This window comes from Corvus brachyrhynchos, unplaced genomic scaffold, assembly GCF_000691975.1.
Source record: "Corvus brachyrhynchos isolate BGI_N302 unplaced genomic scaffold, ASM69197v1 scaffold19, whole genome shotgun sequence".
NCBI classification, from domain to species: domain Eukaryota; kingdom Metazoa; phylum Chordata; class Aves; order Passeriformes; family Corvidae; genus Corvus; species Corvus brachyrhynchos.
In genome coordinates, this window is record NW_008246061.1 from 3,155,950 (window position 1) to 3,170,115 (window position 14,166).

Consider the following 14,166-nt stretch of genomic DNA (forward strand, 5'->3'; position numbering starts at 1 on the left):
TCCTTCCCAAGATCCCATCCAGCCCTGCCCTCTGGCACTGGGAAGCCATTCCCTGGGTCCTGTCCCTCCATGCCTTGTCCCCAGTCCCTTTCCAGCTCTGCTGGAGCCCCTTTAGGCCCTGCAAGGGGCTCTGAGCTCTCCCTGGAGCCTTCTTCTCTCCAGGTGAGCACCCCCAGCTCTCCCAGCCTGGCTCCAGAGCAGAGAGGCTCCAGCCCTTGCAGCAGCTCCGTGGCCTCCTCTGGACTCCTCCAGCAGTGAATGAACACAGTGGTTGCTCCCTGCTCTGGGAGCTGCCTGAGCAGTCCAGTACTCACAGGTTGTATCCTGGTCCTACAGAAGATAGTCCAGAGGGAGTTATCTCTGAGTCAGGCGGCAGGACAATGATGGGCAATTAACAGAAAGATAGTCTGGGGGGAGGAGGCAAGGAAACACTGCCCCACCTGATTTCAACGGCTGATGGGGATGGTAATAGAATACACTGCAACCCAGGACAGGTCCCAAACAGCATCTCCCCCTGTACCTGAAATTTGCAGACACCCTTTTGCTCTCACATTTTATTTCAGATATGAAGTAGTTAGTGAATTCATCCTCAGAATGTTCCATAATCTAAACTTTCATTGCAAATAAAAGTTTATAGCATTGATGTTTGCTGGAGGAACCTGCAGATGTGAATCAGAGGCAGCAATCTCTTCCCCACACCTGAAGGCAGCCTGAAATAACAGCTCCAAAAAAGCTCTCGACTGCCTATTAAAGGGACAAGGCAATAATTTTGAAATCAAATAACATTAATCATTTCCCAGCTGATTTATCAATCACAAATACTCAGACTGCGCTATCTCAGAGCACACAGGGACAAACACAGATCACGAAAACATCAAGGGCTTCCTTGTTGCCTTGTGCTCCCAAAGGAAAACTCTGTGATGCTTTGTGCAAAGCACCAAAAAACCCCTTTTCACTAAGTTGCCTTCCTGCTTCTTTTAATTTATTGCAGCAAATATTCCCCAAGTCTCTGCCTTTAACAGCCCTCATTCCCAGAGTCTATAAATGATATTATCTTTGCTCTTTTGGAGACTTTAGAGAATTTTCCTTCTTGCATAACTTTTAATTGCGGTAACTTCATTTGCACACATAAAACTGGTGTTTCTACCATTTTGAGATGATTCTAATTGGACAAGCAGACATTTTACCTTAACTTTTAAAGTTCAGCTTCACTACAGCCCCACTAGAGAACTAATAAAACATTATTCCGAAGTTCACAACACCCAACTTCCCATGACCGGGGAATTAGAGACATCCTGATGTGTTTGAAATTAAATGCAGACACTTATTGGAGCATGATGTTTTCAGGTGCCAGCAATAAATACTCTTTCATCATGCTGGTTGTGAAGCCATACCTGCTAGAAAAGCAAAATCAAAGAACAAATAGAAAGAAAGTGGCTCATTGCCTGCATCAGATTAACCAGTGACCTACTTGAGGAAAGCCAGGCCAAACAGGATGTACTGATTTGTTAAAATGCATTGACAGAACTTTTACAAAATCACTCTGGTTCCCCCTGGACCATGATTCAAGATCAGAGCTTGGCTCCTTTCCTCTCCAGGCTGGATTTGTTTACTGAGCACTTGGTGGGTACCAGCTTTAAAGAGAAAGGCCTGATCTCTGATTTCTAACACCTCAGGCTCAGCACTGCATGCCCCATGTCCCTGTCCATGCACTGTCACAAACCCCAGGGTCCTGGGGGTGCCTTTGAAGTGCCTTTTGATGCCACCTCTCTGAAGTCCAAGTGCTGCTTTACCTTGACACTCTGCCTCTTCCAGATCCCGCCAGCTGGGACTGAGCCAAAACTGCATCACATTATCTGGGCTCCCAGGGATGCTCAGCCTTCACCAAATTCCTACTAAATTCCGAGTAACGAGGTCATAGAATCATAGGGTCATAAAACAGCTTGGTTTGAAAGGGACCTTAAATCCAGTGCCACCCCTGCCATGGCAGGGACACCTCCCACTGTCCCAGGCTGCTCCAAGCCCCAATGTCCAGCCTGGCCTTGGGCACTGCCAGGGATCCAGGGGCAGCCACAGCTGCTCTGGGCACCCTGTGCCAGGGCCTGCCCACCCTGCCAGGGAGCAATTTCTCCAAATCTCTAAACTAAACCTCCCCTCTCTCAGTTTGAAACCACTGCCCCTTGTTCTATCACTGCATAACCCAGGGCCATGCCACTATGGGGCTTTGCCTGGAACCACAGCCCTTGTACTGATCCATACTGGTTGTGCCCTCACCAGCCCTGGACAGGTAGCTACCCTTCCCTAGCCATTGACTACTGCCTCTGATGGCTCTTTTCCATCTCCTCTCATGGCAGCCCCACCACCTCTGCACTCCCAGAGATACATTTCAGTCCCCTCAATGAGTTCCTTTGGAATGATGTGTTTTTCACACTGAGTCCTTGTTCCCTGTTCCATGTTTTGGGGCTCCCTGGTGTTTGTCCCCTGCATCTGAAGGGACAGAGAGGGAGGATGTTTGGAAATATCCAGGTCCAATCTCCCTGGTTGTTTTTTCCCAAGACAGGCTGAGAAGGTTGTGCTGAGCCAAAAAAAAATGGTAGGAGTGTTTTTCCAAGATATTTCAGTCTCTTGGTACCACCAGCTTTGTTTGGGGCAGTCACAGAGATAAAATCACCAAATCATAGAATCATTATGGTTGAAAAGTACAACTATTAACCCAGCACCACCATGTTCATCACAAAACCGTGTCCCCAGGTGCCACATCCAAATGTCCTTTCAACATTTCCAGGGATGGTGACTCCAGCACTGTCCTGGGCAGCCTGTTCCAATGCCTGACCATCCTTTCTGGGAAGAAAATTTTTCCCAATAACTAATCTAAACCTCCCATCTGTATTTCAACTTGGGATCTCCTTTCCCCTCTCAGACCAGCCTGTGCGTGGACAAACATCCATGGCCACCGTGTCCCTTTGTCTCAGGCTCTCCCAGCCCCTCTCCCATGGCACATGCACAAGGACCACAGGCTGCTCTCAGACAGCTCCCATAGCACCCAAATTCATGAGCTTTTGGACACATTGTCTCTGCTCAGCTGGGGGTTTGGGCATCAGCTACATCCCTGGGTGTATCTGCCAAACATGGATGGTCCTTGGCTGCTTCGTAGGAACCCATCCAATCCCAGCCCTGCAGCCTGACAGGGATTTCCTTGGCACCTGATGTCCCACCTTGAGTGGTCGTGCAGCACAAATAAACTCTGAAATGGGGCCAGGGAGGGAACAGAGACACGGAGCTGGTTTAGCAGGAGAGCAGAGGCTACGCAAGGATGCAGGAAGGACAACATTCCCTGGAAGAGGCAGGACTAATGCCATGGGCTGGCAGGAACAGGGCAAAAAGAGACAAAGGGAATCTCTGGGGAAAGCTGCCTATGAAACGCATTGCTGGTGAATGACAGGCAGCAGAATAAAGAACTTTTAAGAATCCAGTGTACGTATCACTGTCAGGTCTGCCATGGGGATTATCCAGCTCAGTCCTTGAGTCACGCTTTGCCCTTTATTGTCTTCACTGGGTGGATGCAGGTGTGCCAGCAAATAAATGAATTTACACACATGGGGGGCCACAAGTGTGTGTTGACATGAAGGGGCAGGGGGACAACTCTGAAGGAGCAGAAATGCTTTGCCATGAGCTCCATGATCCCATCAGAACTGGGAATAACAGAACGGGCTGCGTCTGGCAGGCTTCGTTCCATGTGCAGCCACCTCCTTCCTTTAGTGGGCTTCATTATGATAATGGGATATTGATATGATAATAACACCTGGATCCATTTGGAGCTTTGTGTCTGCCTGGTGCTTTGCAGACCCCAAAGGAGAGAGCAGCTGCAACATCACAAGGAGCTAGGATCCACGTGTTGGTGGCTCCCCTGGAGGCAGCAGGGTGGCCAGTGCCTGGAGTCATGGAGGGGCAGGAACAAAGCCTGTCCCTTTGAGAAGGACCCATGAAACCCACAAATGTGCCAGAAGGACCAGATTGGAGCACTCCAAGGACACTCCATGGCACACAGGTACCATGCAGCAAACATCACCATGGCAGGGGCAGGTGTGACAGGCACTGCGGAGCACAGGGACAGCAAAGAGCCCCAGACAAAGTGATACAGGAGTGGGGTCATGTGTGGTCATGGGAGGGCTGCTTCCCACTTCACCAGGCACTTCGGAATGCAGCAAAATCTTACAGTAACTTAAGCTGCTCAAGGTCCCTAGGAACACCCCAACGATTTATCCCACAGTTCAGGAGCGTGAAGCAAAGCCAAACTTCTTGTTGGGAAGGCTAAGGAGAGACAGTATCCATTGCAATCACCCATCAGAGAGAAAACACAGGCTGAGCTCCTTCCTGCTACTCTAATCCCTCAGGAGGCAGCAATAAATCCCAGGATTTGGCTCGCCATGTGAGTTTGCAGCATTTTTTCACTCCTTTATTTTTTTTTATCTTAGTGAATATCAATGGCAGACGTTTGGGATAAACAGCCTTGCCAGTTTCCCAGTTCTAGAATGCCCATTTTGTCCCCTTCCAAGTGTAGCCTGGACCATTAGAAACTCAGACATGAGGGGGGGAGGTGGAGGTGCATGAGCTGCATTTCTGTCCCCTCTTATGGTGTACCACGGTTGTGGGACACATCCACAGCCCACCATCTCTGTCTGCTGGTGCAGCTGGGGCCCAGAGCACACCTGCCCCTCCCTGGCTCAAGTCCCAGAGGCTCAGGCAAGACCAGAAATCTCCCAAACAAGCTCCTTTTACTAAAGGAAACAGGCCCAGAGTGCAGGCCAGAGCTCCTGGGCACAGCCCAGAGCTGTCCCAGGGGTGCTGGAGCTGCCTGAACACACTCTGCACCACAGGCTGGTGAACGCACAAGCCAGGCACTTTCTCCAGAGCCATCTGAAGTCCAAGCAGCAGCAGGTGCTGAAGAGCAGGAGGAATTAAACAGTGGCACAAGGGACCAGCACAATCCCCCTCACAAGCAGTGGCTTCATACCTATGATTTTTTATGGTGTGTCAGGAAGGATTTTGCTGCCCTGTGTTTGAAGGTCACTCAAATATCACTAAGCAGAAACCAACAAAAACTCTCACAAAATGCAGCAACCCTGAGCCAAGAAGCTGCTTTTTTGCTGAGAAAGGGTGCCCAGACACCAAGGGTGACCCAGAACCAAGCACGCTGCAACCATGGAAGGACTCGAGGAAAAGCCTTTAAAGCATCAGAGGAAACAGGTGCTCTGCTCTGCAAGCTCCAAAACATCTGGCATTGCAGACTTCACTGAAGGCACGAGCCACGGCTGCCTCTGTAACTCTGCTTTTAGTTACTTTTAACTGCACCTGTCCCCTCGACCTCTCATTTCAACCCACACTCTCTGCCTTGGGGTATATGTATTTTTTAGAGCAACACAACCATGTTTTAAGCAGCCCAGGAGACAAGATTGGGAATAATTTAGCTGCTGTCTTTCAGATCTTTTTGAACAATGGTAATGTCAGATGCCCCAAGTATGAACCTGAAATTTAACACAGTGGTAGATCATCTGTAAGAGAAAGGAAGTTTGCCTTTTGTTGTTTTATTTTTTTCCCTTATTTAGTGTCTCAGTCAACATCTAAAGGAATTTCCCATAAATCAAACCTTGAAAAGAAATAGGAAGCCACAAAAAATGAGTGAGATATGGAAAACCAGCCACGCCAGTGGGTAGAGGGTATTTCATAACTCAGAAGCACCAGGAAAAGTGAGTTCTTATTACCTGTGCAGTAATCCAGCATCCCCCACCTTTGGAGCGCTTGACTCTCCAGTCAAGGCAAGCACTTGTAGCCCATACTCTGAACAGAGGACACCTCCAGGGAGCATCAACCCTCCACAGAGCATCAACCCTCCACAAGAAGAAGCAGGAGGGTTGAGCAATTGGCTTTGCACCTCCGGAAGCCAAGGGGTCTGACTTACAGGGCCCATGAGAGGAACCTGATTTATTTCAAACACATTTATGGTTCACATAAAGCTTTAAGATGGGAGCAAGTTTAGTATTTTGTTTTTATTCCATTTTATCGTGTCTGTACACTGTACATGTAAATGTCTGGCCTGAGCTCAGTGGGTGTAAACCACGGGAGCCCCTTGGAAGCGAGTGATGCTCCATTGACTTCCACCCACCGAGGATTTAACCAGTTCTCTGCTAACAAATGTCCTGATAGGCACATTTTTATTTCTGGTTGTATTAACTGGGGTCTGCCAGGCTGCCAAATAAGGAATTGCTATCCAGGGGACAGCAACATGCTGCTCTTGGCAAGGTTGTTTCTACCCCCAAAACAACCTCACTGGCTATAAGCAAACCAGAGCACGGACTGGGGAGAGGAAGGATGGGAAGGGAGGGTGAAAGAGGGAAATACGAGAAAGCCTAACAGGAGGAAGGAGAGGGGGGGAAAAAGGCTGGGCATGGATAGAGGGATGTAGAAGAGCCCAAAGCAACAGGATGAAAGAAAAGGCAGAGCTCAGGCCCACCATGCCCCATCTCCTCCTGCTGAGCACAGAGGGTCCAAACGGCACTGGGCACTCGGGTCAGGGCAAACGGGACACAGGTACTGTGAAGGAGAATGGAATGTGGGGGCTGCAGAGAGGGATGTGAGGGATTCAGACTTAAAAACAAGTCAGAAACATCAAGATATGCTTTAAAAGGGGGTCCCATTACACCAATCAGACCTTGTCCTCCCTGGGCCACAGACACCCCTTTTCCAATCCCCTCTGCTGATCTTGGGTGCCTCAGCCAGAAAAGGTCCCTGCCAGGCTCCAGGGAGGGAGCTGTCTGGGGGCAGCAAGGACACATTTTTCCTGAGGGAGCTTTAAACAAGCAAAGGGCAGGTTTAGATGAGATCTTAGGAAGAAATTTTCCCCTGGGAGTGGGGGGAGGCCCTGTCACAGGGTGCCCAGAGAAGCTGTGGCTGCCCCTGGATCCCTGGCAGTGCCCAACACCAGGTTGGATGGGGCTTGGAGTAGCCTGGGACAGTGGGAGGTGTCCCTGCCCATGGCAGGGGTGGGATGGATGGTCCCTTCCAACCCAAACCAGTCCGTGATTCAGTGATCAGCTCTTCCTGAAATGAGTCACCAAACTAAACTCTGCTTTGCTTTGCTTGACTCTCTGGTGACAGAGGCTAGTGCAGCACCTGGAAGGTGTCACCCACAGCCCTGCATACCCGTTCCCTGGATGCAGGGATATGCATATTTATACATGAATATATATGCAGGTATCTAGTGATAGATAGATAGATAGATAGATAGACAGACAGATAGATAGATAAACTTCTATGTACATATATAAACCTTTTCTCCTCTGCAGCCAGAGGCCCATGTGAGGTGCGACCCAGCCAGCAGAGTTCCAGAGCAGAGAGAAAGGTGAGCCCTGGCAGGGGAAGGACAGTGGGGCAGCACACCAGCAGTGGCTCAGCCCATGTGTCCTAGCAGGGTCCCTGGGGTAACCACTGAGAGCCTGCAAAGAGACACAGCAGCTGAGAAGTGAGATTTGCTCACCTCCCAGACCTGGGGCAGGATGCAGATGCCTCAGACTCTCTATTGCCTACAGGACCTGGTTCTTTGACCAGGCTCTCAAACAGCTACAAACATTTCTGCCATCCTGAGCCTTTTGGCCATTTAGCCCCTGGAGGCCACAGGAACATCCAGCCCACTTGATCCCCTGGAAAATCTCATTAGTAAATATCTCTTCCCTTGCTCAGGGAAAGCTGTGGACCTTGATTTGGCTGAAATTTGGTATGGTTTGAAAGACTGATGGGGAAGGAAAAGACCTCATATGGGCAGCAGATCCAGCAGAATCCCCACAGGTGGGGCTTTGGAGATGACTGTGCTGCTGATAAATTCTGTAGGCAGCAGCAGAACATGATCAGAACAGCAAAACCAGCGAGGTGAGCTGGTGTAACTGCCTGGCACTGCCCCTGTCAGGACAGAGTTTCTCTCCTGTGTACCTGTGTCCCGTCTGCAGCTGCACCATGTCCAAGTGTTTGACTGAATAGAAGCTGCTGTCCCTCAAATAAAAGCTAAAACGGAAACCCTGGCTCCACATGGACATCAAAGCAATCAAGATGGTAATTTCTAATCTCAGCCTCCTCTCTTTTAGTCTGAATCCATTCAGCCTTGTTCTGTCACTCCAGATCCTTGTAATCAGTCTCTCTCCACCTTTCTTGGAGACTTCCTCGAGGTACTGGATGGCCAGCAGTAGGTCACCCCAAGAACAAGCTGGGGAAAGCAGGAACTCACCACTGGAGTTCAGATAAACTCCCTGTCTTGCTCAGTGGTGACCTGACACTGTACATCCCATGATCCAGGAATACTCGAACCCAACAAGCTCAGCAGCACCTCCCTTGCTGTGGCTGGTGGAGGCTTCTGCTGGGCTGGGCTTTGCAGAGGAGCTCAAAAGACCCAGGCACACAAAACTCACTGCAGCACCAAGAAAACAAACCCAAACGTGGACTCATGCCTGTCACTTCCTGCACCTATTTTCTAGGATTCCTCTCTAATTGAGATCAATCCTCAAACATTTTTCCTTTTCTATTTGTTGATTTTCTGATCTCTGCATGCTGTTATTCCCAAACTGCAAGCATTCTTCTGCCATTTTTCTTTCTCAGCCTGGAGAGCAGGAGGCTCAGTTGTACTATCTGAAAGATTAGGCAAATACAGAGGGTAGGAATATTGGCCTGGAAGCTGTAGTCCAATCCTGCGTGCAGAGGAGCATGGCTCTTCCTGAGCAGGGCTTGAGACAGCTGGCACCTCTGCACTGAGCTTCCTTGCTGGGATGCTCCTCTTCCTTTATACTTCTGAAGGAGTCTCAGCAAGTCGCAAGGATGCAGGATCATGGTGCCATGATGTTCAAACTCCGTTTTGCCTGTGCCAAGGCCCTGATGACAGGTTGGTGCTCACCTTCCATGCTGCCAGGTTCTCAGGAGGGCTGGCAAATTTGCCAGTACTTCCCTTCAGAAGGAAATTCTCTCCTGTAAAACAGTGGCTGCAAGACACAGTGTGTCCTGGCTGGCTGAGATAAGGCCCTCGTGCTCAATAAACCAGGCACTCTGCACACACCAGTGCTGTGCTGGGAGCTTCCCGGGCAGCTGAACCCCACTGCAGCCTCCCACCCCACCAGTGCGGTCAGGAGATGTTGGACAAACACCTCGCCTCACCTCACCTCACAGACCACAAGGTGCTGCTCCGTGTGTGCAGGGCTGGTCTGGGCAGCCCTGGCTTGGGGGTGATGGATACCTGTGTGCAGGTGTGTGCAGGTGTGTGCAGGTGTGTGCAGGTGTGTGCAGGAGGGAACAGTCCCACGTGGGAGCAGAGGCAGCACGTGTGTAAATCCGCCGTTTGTGTGTGTTTGCAGGTTCCAGGTGCAGGTTCCAGGAGGGGGGAGCAAGCTGAGCATTATAAATGCTAGGAGGAGTTCACACAATTAATGTTTTTCATGAGATGTAATTTATAGACCTCTCCCTTGGTGTTTTAGGAGAGTGTAAATATAGGAAAGCAGCCCATAACTTAAAGGCAGGAATGTGCTAATTAAGCGTGCCAAAGGAATGCTAATTAGAGAGACAGTGAGTGGGAAGGGCACAGCATGGTCTAATCCCAGGAAGTCTCCCTGAGTCCCTCCATCCTGCCCTGGGCATGCGGTTGCTGCGTGGGGCAGATGCTCCAGCAGGGCTCCAAGGCCACTTCACTGTGGGGCTGCTGTCGCCCTACTGGGGGGCAGTCAGGAGGTGACAGGGTGCAAGGCACTGCCACGAGCCTGGTCAGTCAGGTCAGCATGGAGGACACTTCTCCTCAGGATTAATAACAGACAGAGCCCAGAGATTCCCTCACCAGGGAAGTTCAAAGCCAAATCCATCACTGGGAGTTCAGCCTTATCCATAGCAGCCCCATTTCCTAAACACCCCCACACATCCAAGTTTTGGATAACCCAAAGCTTTCGGGAAAGGGAGCAGGAAAGATCTGAGCTGTGTGCAGCATTTGGAAAGGGCTCAGGTTTGTTGGGGTTGTGTTTATCCATAACTGGCCTGAGAAACGAGTTGTTCTTCCAAAGCCTCGTAAGGATGTCCCAGCTTTCTCCTGACCAGCTGCAGCTGGACCTCAGCAAGTATCTCCAGGAGCTTTGAGGGAGAGGAATTTTCTACCTGAAATACTGAGGAGTCCCCACTCTAGAGAGAGTAACACTTCTCCTGTTGCAAGACACCTGCCCCTGAGTCATCACGGAATCATGGAATGGTTTGGGTTGGAAGGGACCCTAAATCCCATCTCATTCCAGTCCCCTGCCATGGGAGGGACGCCTTCCACTAGACCAGGTGTCTCAGACCCACATCCAGCCTGACCTTGAACACCTCCAGGGATGGGTGTGCTGTCACCCCTGTCACCCAGCTGGCTCATGAGGAACACTGAAGACTTCAGGCCCCCCTGTTGCCACCCCAGGTCCCAGACCCCTCTCCAACCACAGCAAAGTCCTCGCTAACAAGGTCACAGCAGCAGAGGATGTGTTCTGTACCTGGTACTGGGGCTTTTCTTTCATTGTGTGCTTCATTTGTCCCTCTGGAAGGGACGTGGTGGCTGCTCATCCCCACAGCAAGCACAAGGAGGAGGTGACACCGCCCTGGCTGGCACTGTGCCCGTCCCGGGCTGCTCCCGGGCTGCGGAGATGCGGGAGCGCCTGCCACGTGCGGAGAGCACCGGGCTCCCGTCTGCTGACTAATTACCAAATGAGGCTGCTGACTAATTACCAAATAAGGCTGGTGACGCCGAGGCGCCGCACGCAGAGCTGCCAGAGCTGGTTGCAGCCCGGCTCCGTGAACACAAAGGGAATCAATGACAGAGGGAGCTGCAATTTCCCAGGATTTCAGAAGTGCTATTTTTCCTTCTATTACAACATGTGAACAATGGTCAAGTGTCTTACTTCTCCATCCACAGGCCTCCCAAAAGAAAGGGATTACAAGTGTATCATTAATATCACAGTGACCTGGCAGCAAGTCGACAGATTTAATCTGGTGACAAGATGAGTGGCACTGGAATTCTCACATCTCCCCAGAAAATGAAAAATGGGTTCTGCCTACTAGTAGTAAATATTGCTGCTAAGTGAATAAAAATTCAAAAGGGAAAAAGCAATTTTCCTTCTGTTCATATTGTGCTTAGTTCTCAATACACTTCATGCAAGAGGCTCCCCTAGCTGATGGATTCCTCCTAGATTATATCATACTTTTGAATTTATATGCCCCAGCTCTTTAAAAGACTGTTTGCCAAGGCCTTTGCATTCCGTGTTAGTCTGGTAACTGCTGACATTTGAAAGATGCTGTTGAAGAAAAATCCAAAGGTTTTTTTAAGTAAGAAAAGGAGACAGACCTAGCAGGTAGAGGGAGATTAAAGATTTAGGCAACAGCTGAAATCAAAGTTTTCATGAAGTGGTAATGTCAGAAAAAGTTTACAAGGCCTAATAGAGGGCTTCTGTGTCATGAAAACCTGAATAAAGTTTGGGGTTTTTTCCTCTTAGCATGCCACATGAATTTTTCAAGGCTCTGGCTTCTCTGAAACAGCACAGCAGCAAGCCAAACACAGGCTGGTGGGAGCTGGCAAAGGCAGAGGCTCTGCCGGGATCAGGTGTGGTGGGTGGGTGGGAGGAAGACTTTGAGCTCCAACCCACAGCCCTCCAAGGAACAAAGAGAAGTCCCACTTCTATGGCCACTGGATTTGTATCAAATATCTGCCAGAAAGGCTGTTGTCTGCCATCAAGCTCTGGAAAAATGCAGTAAATTGTCAGGGCTTCTCTGGCTTTGAGTGAACATTCGTAGCCCAAGGCATCGCTTCAGTCCCACAAACCACTTTTTGTGGTGGCCATGGCTGGTGTGGGGCAGGATGGAGGGACTTGGGGAGGCTTCCTGGGATTAGACCACGTCTGTGCTGACATCAGGTTATGCTTCACCTCAAGTGGTCTTACGTTGAAGGATGGAGGCAGCAGAGCAGCACTCTACACAATCTCCACCACCTTCACCACCCTCAGCCTGCACCACACCTGTGGGGCTGAGAGGGCAGAGAGCAGAGATGGCATCCTCACCCTATCAACAGGGGGTGGGGGACATCCCCCAGGCACAGCTAGCATGGCCTTGCAGACAGGACAATGGCACAGACCAAACACAAGGCAGAACTGCTGGGTCAGAGCACATGCTGGTCTGGGTGGGCCAAGGGAGTGGCCTGGCTGGTGATGACAGGAATGGATGGCCACCATCCCCAGGGCTGCTGAGGGGAGCTGGGCACTGCCCTCACAGGACACAGTGACACTGGCACTGAGGGGTCCCCCTGGACATGCAGCTGCAGGATGGGTGACAGTTCTGCAGTGCCTGTTCCCAAGAGTGGGTGATATCCATCCTAGACTGACCCTCCTACACTCGCCATGGGTCAGCACCAAGCTGAGAGCTCCTTAATCCACAGACGATGGTCTTCACCACCCAAACCAACCATGGCCAAGAGACCCAAACTTGGGCCCATTCCTCACCTCTGCAGCAAAGCTCTGCCATTCCCAACACCACGTTCCCTTCTGGTCTCTCTCTCCCACCCCATCCACCTTCCTGGCCACACAGTGAGAGGGAACACAGAGGGGTGAGAGTCACTGATCAGCACCAGGCTGTGCTGTGTCTTGGGCTGTCATGGGAGAGGAACTCAGCTCTGTGCCTGCAGCTCCCGTTCTTTCAACAAAAAGATATAAAAAGTAAATCAGATTTTCACATCTGTGACCTGTACACTTAAAATTGCCACCAAAAGGTGCACTTCTAACCCTTGACTAGAAACCTCTTTAGCAGCTGTACTTAACTACTGTTGCTTTCCTGCCTTGGCCTGGGCTGCCCCATGGAAGATGTGAAAAGCTTTTTTACTTAAGATAAATGAACCTACTCCAAAAACTACTATTCAAAGAGCAAATCCAAATCTGAGTGATGCCTCCTAACCCAGATCTCCATGACAAGCTGACCAATTTTAGTCAAACTTTGCAAGAAACTTCTAATTAGCTTCCGGAACATGCTTATGAGTCCTCAGAGCTCTGCAGCTGGGTGAAATGCTAAAAATAGGATCTCCATGGAAACCTCTTTAGCACTTATGGTGAGGGGATGTGACACTGGTGTTGCATTGTGTTCTCTGACCTGGGGTAAGACACTGGGTGTCATGGTGAAAACTGGAGGGAGAGAATATCCTAAAGAGAAGTTTACCTAGCACTGGGTCTGGCTGCCCAGCCAAGAGGGTCTGCTCCCTGCAAAATCAGGTCCCATTTGACCCCCAGGCATGAGTCCTACACATCCCACTGAGCATCCCCTTCTCCAGGGGCAACACCTGCCCTTTGTGGATTTGGTATTGCCTCAGATGTGCACTGAGCTCTCCCCTGGGGCAGGGGGACAACGCGAGCACTGCACCATGTGTGCAGCCCCTGCTGCCTCTCTCCTCAGCGAAGTCACAGATTCCCTCCCACCTTCCTGTACCTATCCCTCGGGATAATGAATTCACACTCGGAGCAGGAATCACCACCCTGGGTCTTTATTTAAATGCAAAAGATCTTGAGAACAGCTCACTGCCAGAGTGGGGACATCAGTGCTGCTCATGCTCTGCACAAAGGCTTTAGACACTCAGAGAGTTCCTACACAACAGGTGCTGTGAATTGCTCTTAATTTCTGTACTTGTTTATTGCTATTTACTTCAGAAGGGAAAAAATTGTGTTACTTGGCTAGAAAGTCACAGGGCAGCAAACCCATGAGTGCCATGGCCACGAGGCAGCCACGACTGACTAGCAGTGCCTGATCCTAACTGCTTTTAACAAAGCCATTACTTTAAAAACTCAGCCAGCCTATTCATGTAATTCCCCATTATGCTCAAAGAGGTGACACTGTAAACACTTCCGGGCTTGAATGATGCCCATTGGGGGCTGCTGCCTACTCAACGCTTGTCTTCCTCAATTATCAGAACGACAGGGAAATTTTGGTGAGGCTTTAGGGTGAGCAGATTTGTCTCCTCACCTTCCTTGACTCCTGGCATCAGTGCCCCTGTGCCCAGGGATGTTCAAGGATGTGCAGTGATTCACTGCAAGCCGTGGATGTTTACTCATCGCTGGCCTTCCAGCCCCTTGAATCCCTTGCTTTCAGCTG

General features: G+C 50.3%; 1 long non-coding RNA gene across 1 annotated transcript in view; it reads left to right on the top strand.

Annotated features, from left to right (window-relative positions):
* LOC108449680 overlaps positions 1-14,166 on the top strand; it is a 17,316-nt gene that overhangs the window by 1,090 nt on the left and 2,060 nt on the right. Inside the window, exons 2-3 of the long non-coding RNA XR_001865937.1 lie at positions 1,289-1,300; positions 2,613-2,620. This is a non-coding gene — a long non-coding RNA (uncharacterized LOC108449680). The remainder of the gene's footprint in view (positions 1-1,288; positions 1,301-2,612; positions 2,621-14,166) is intronic.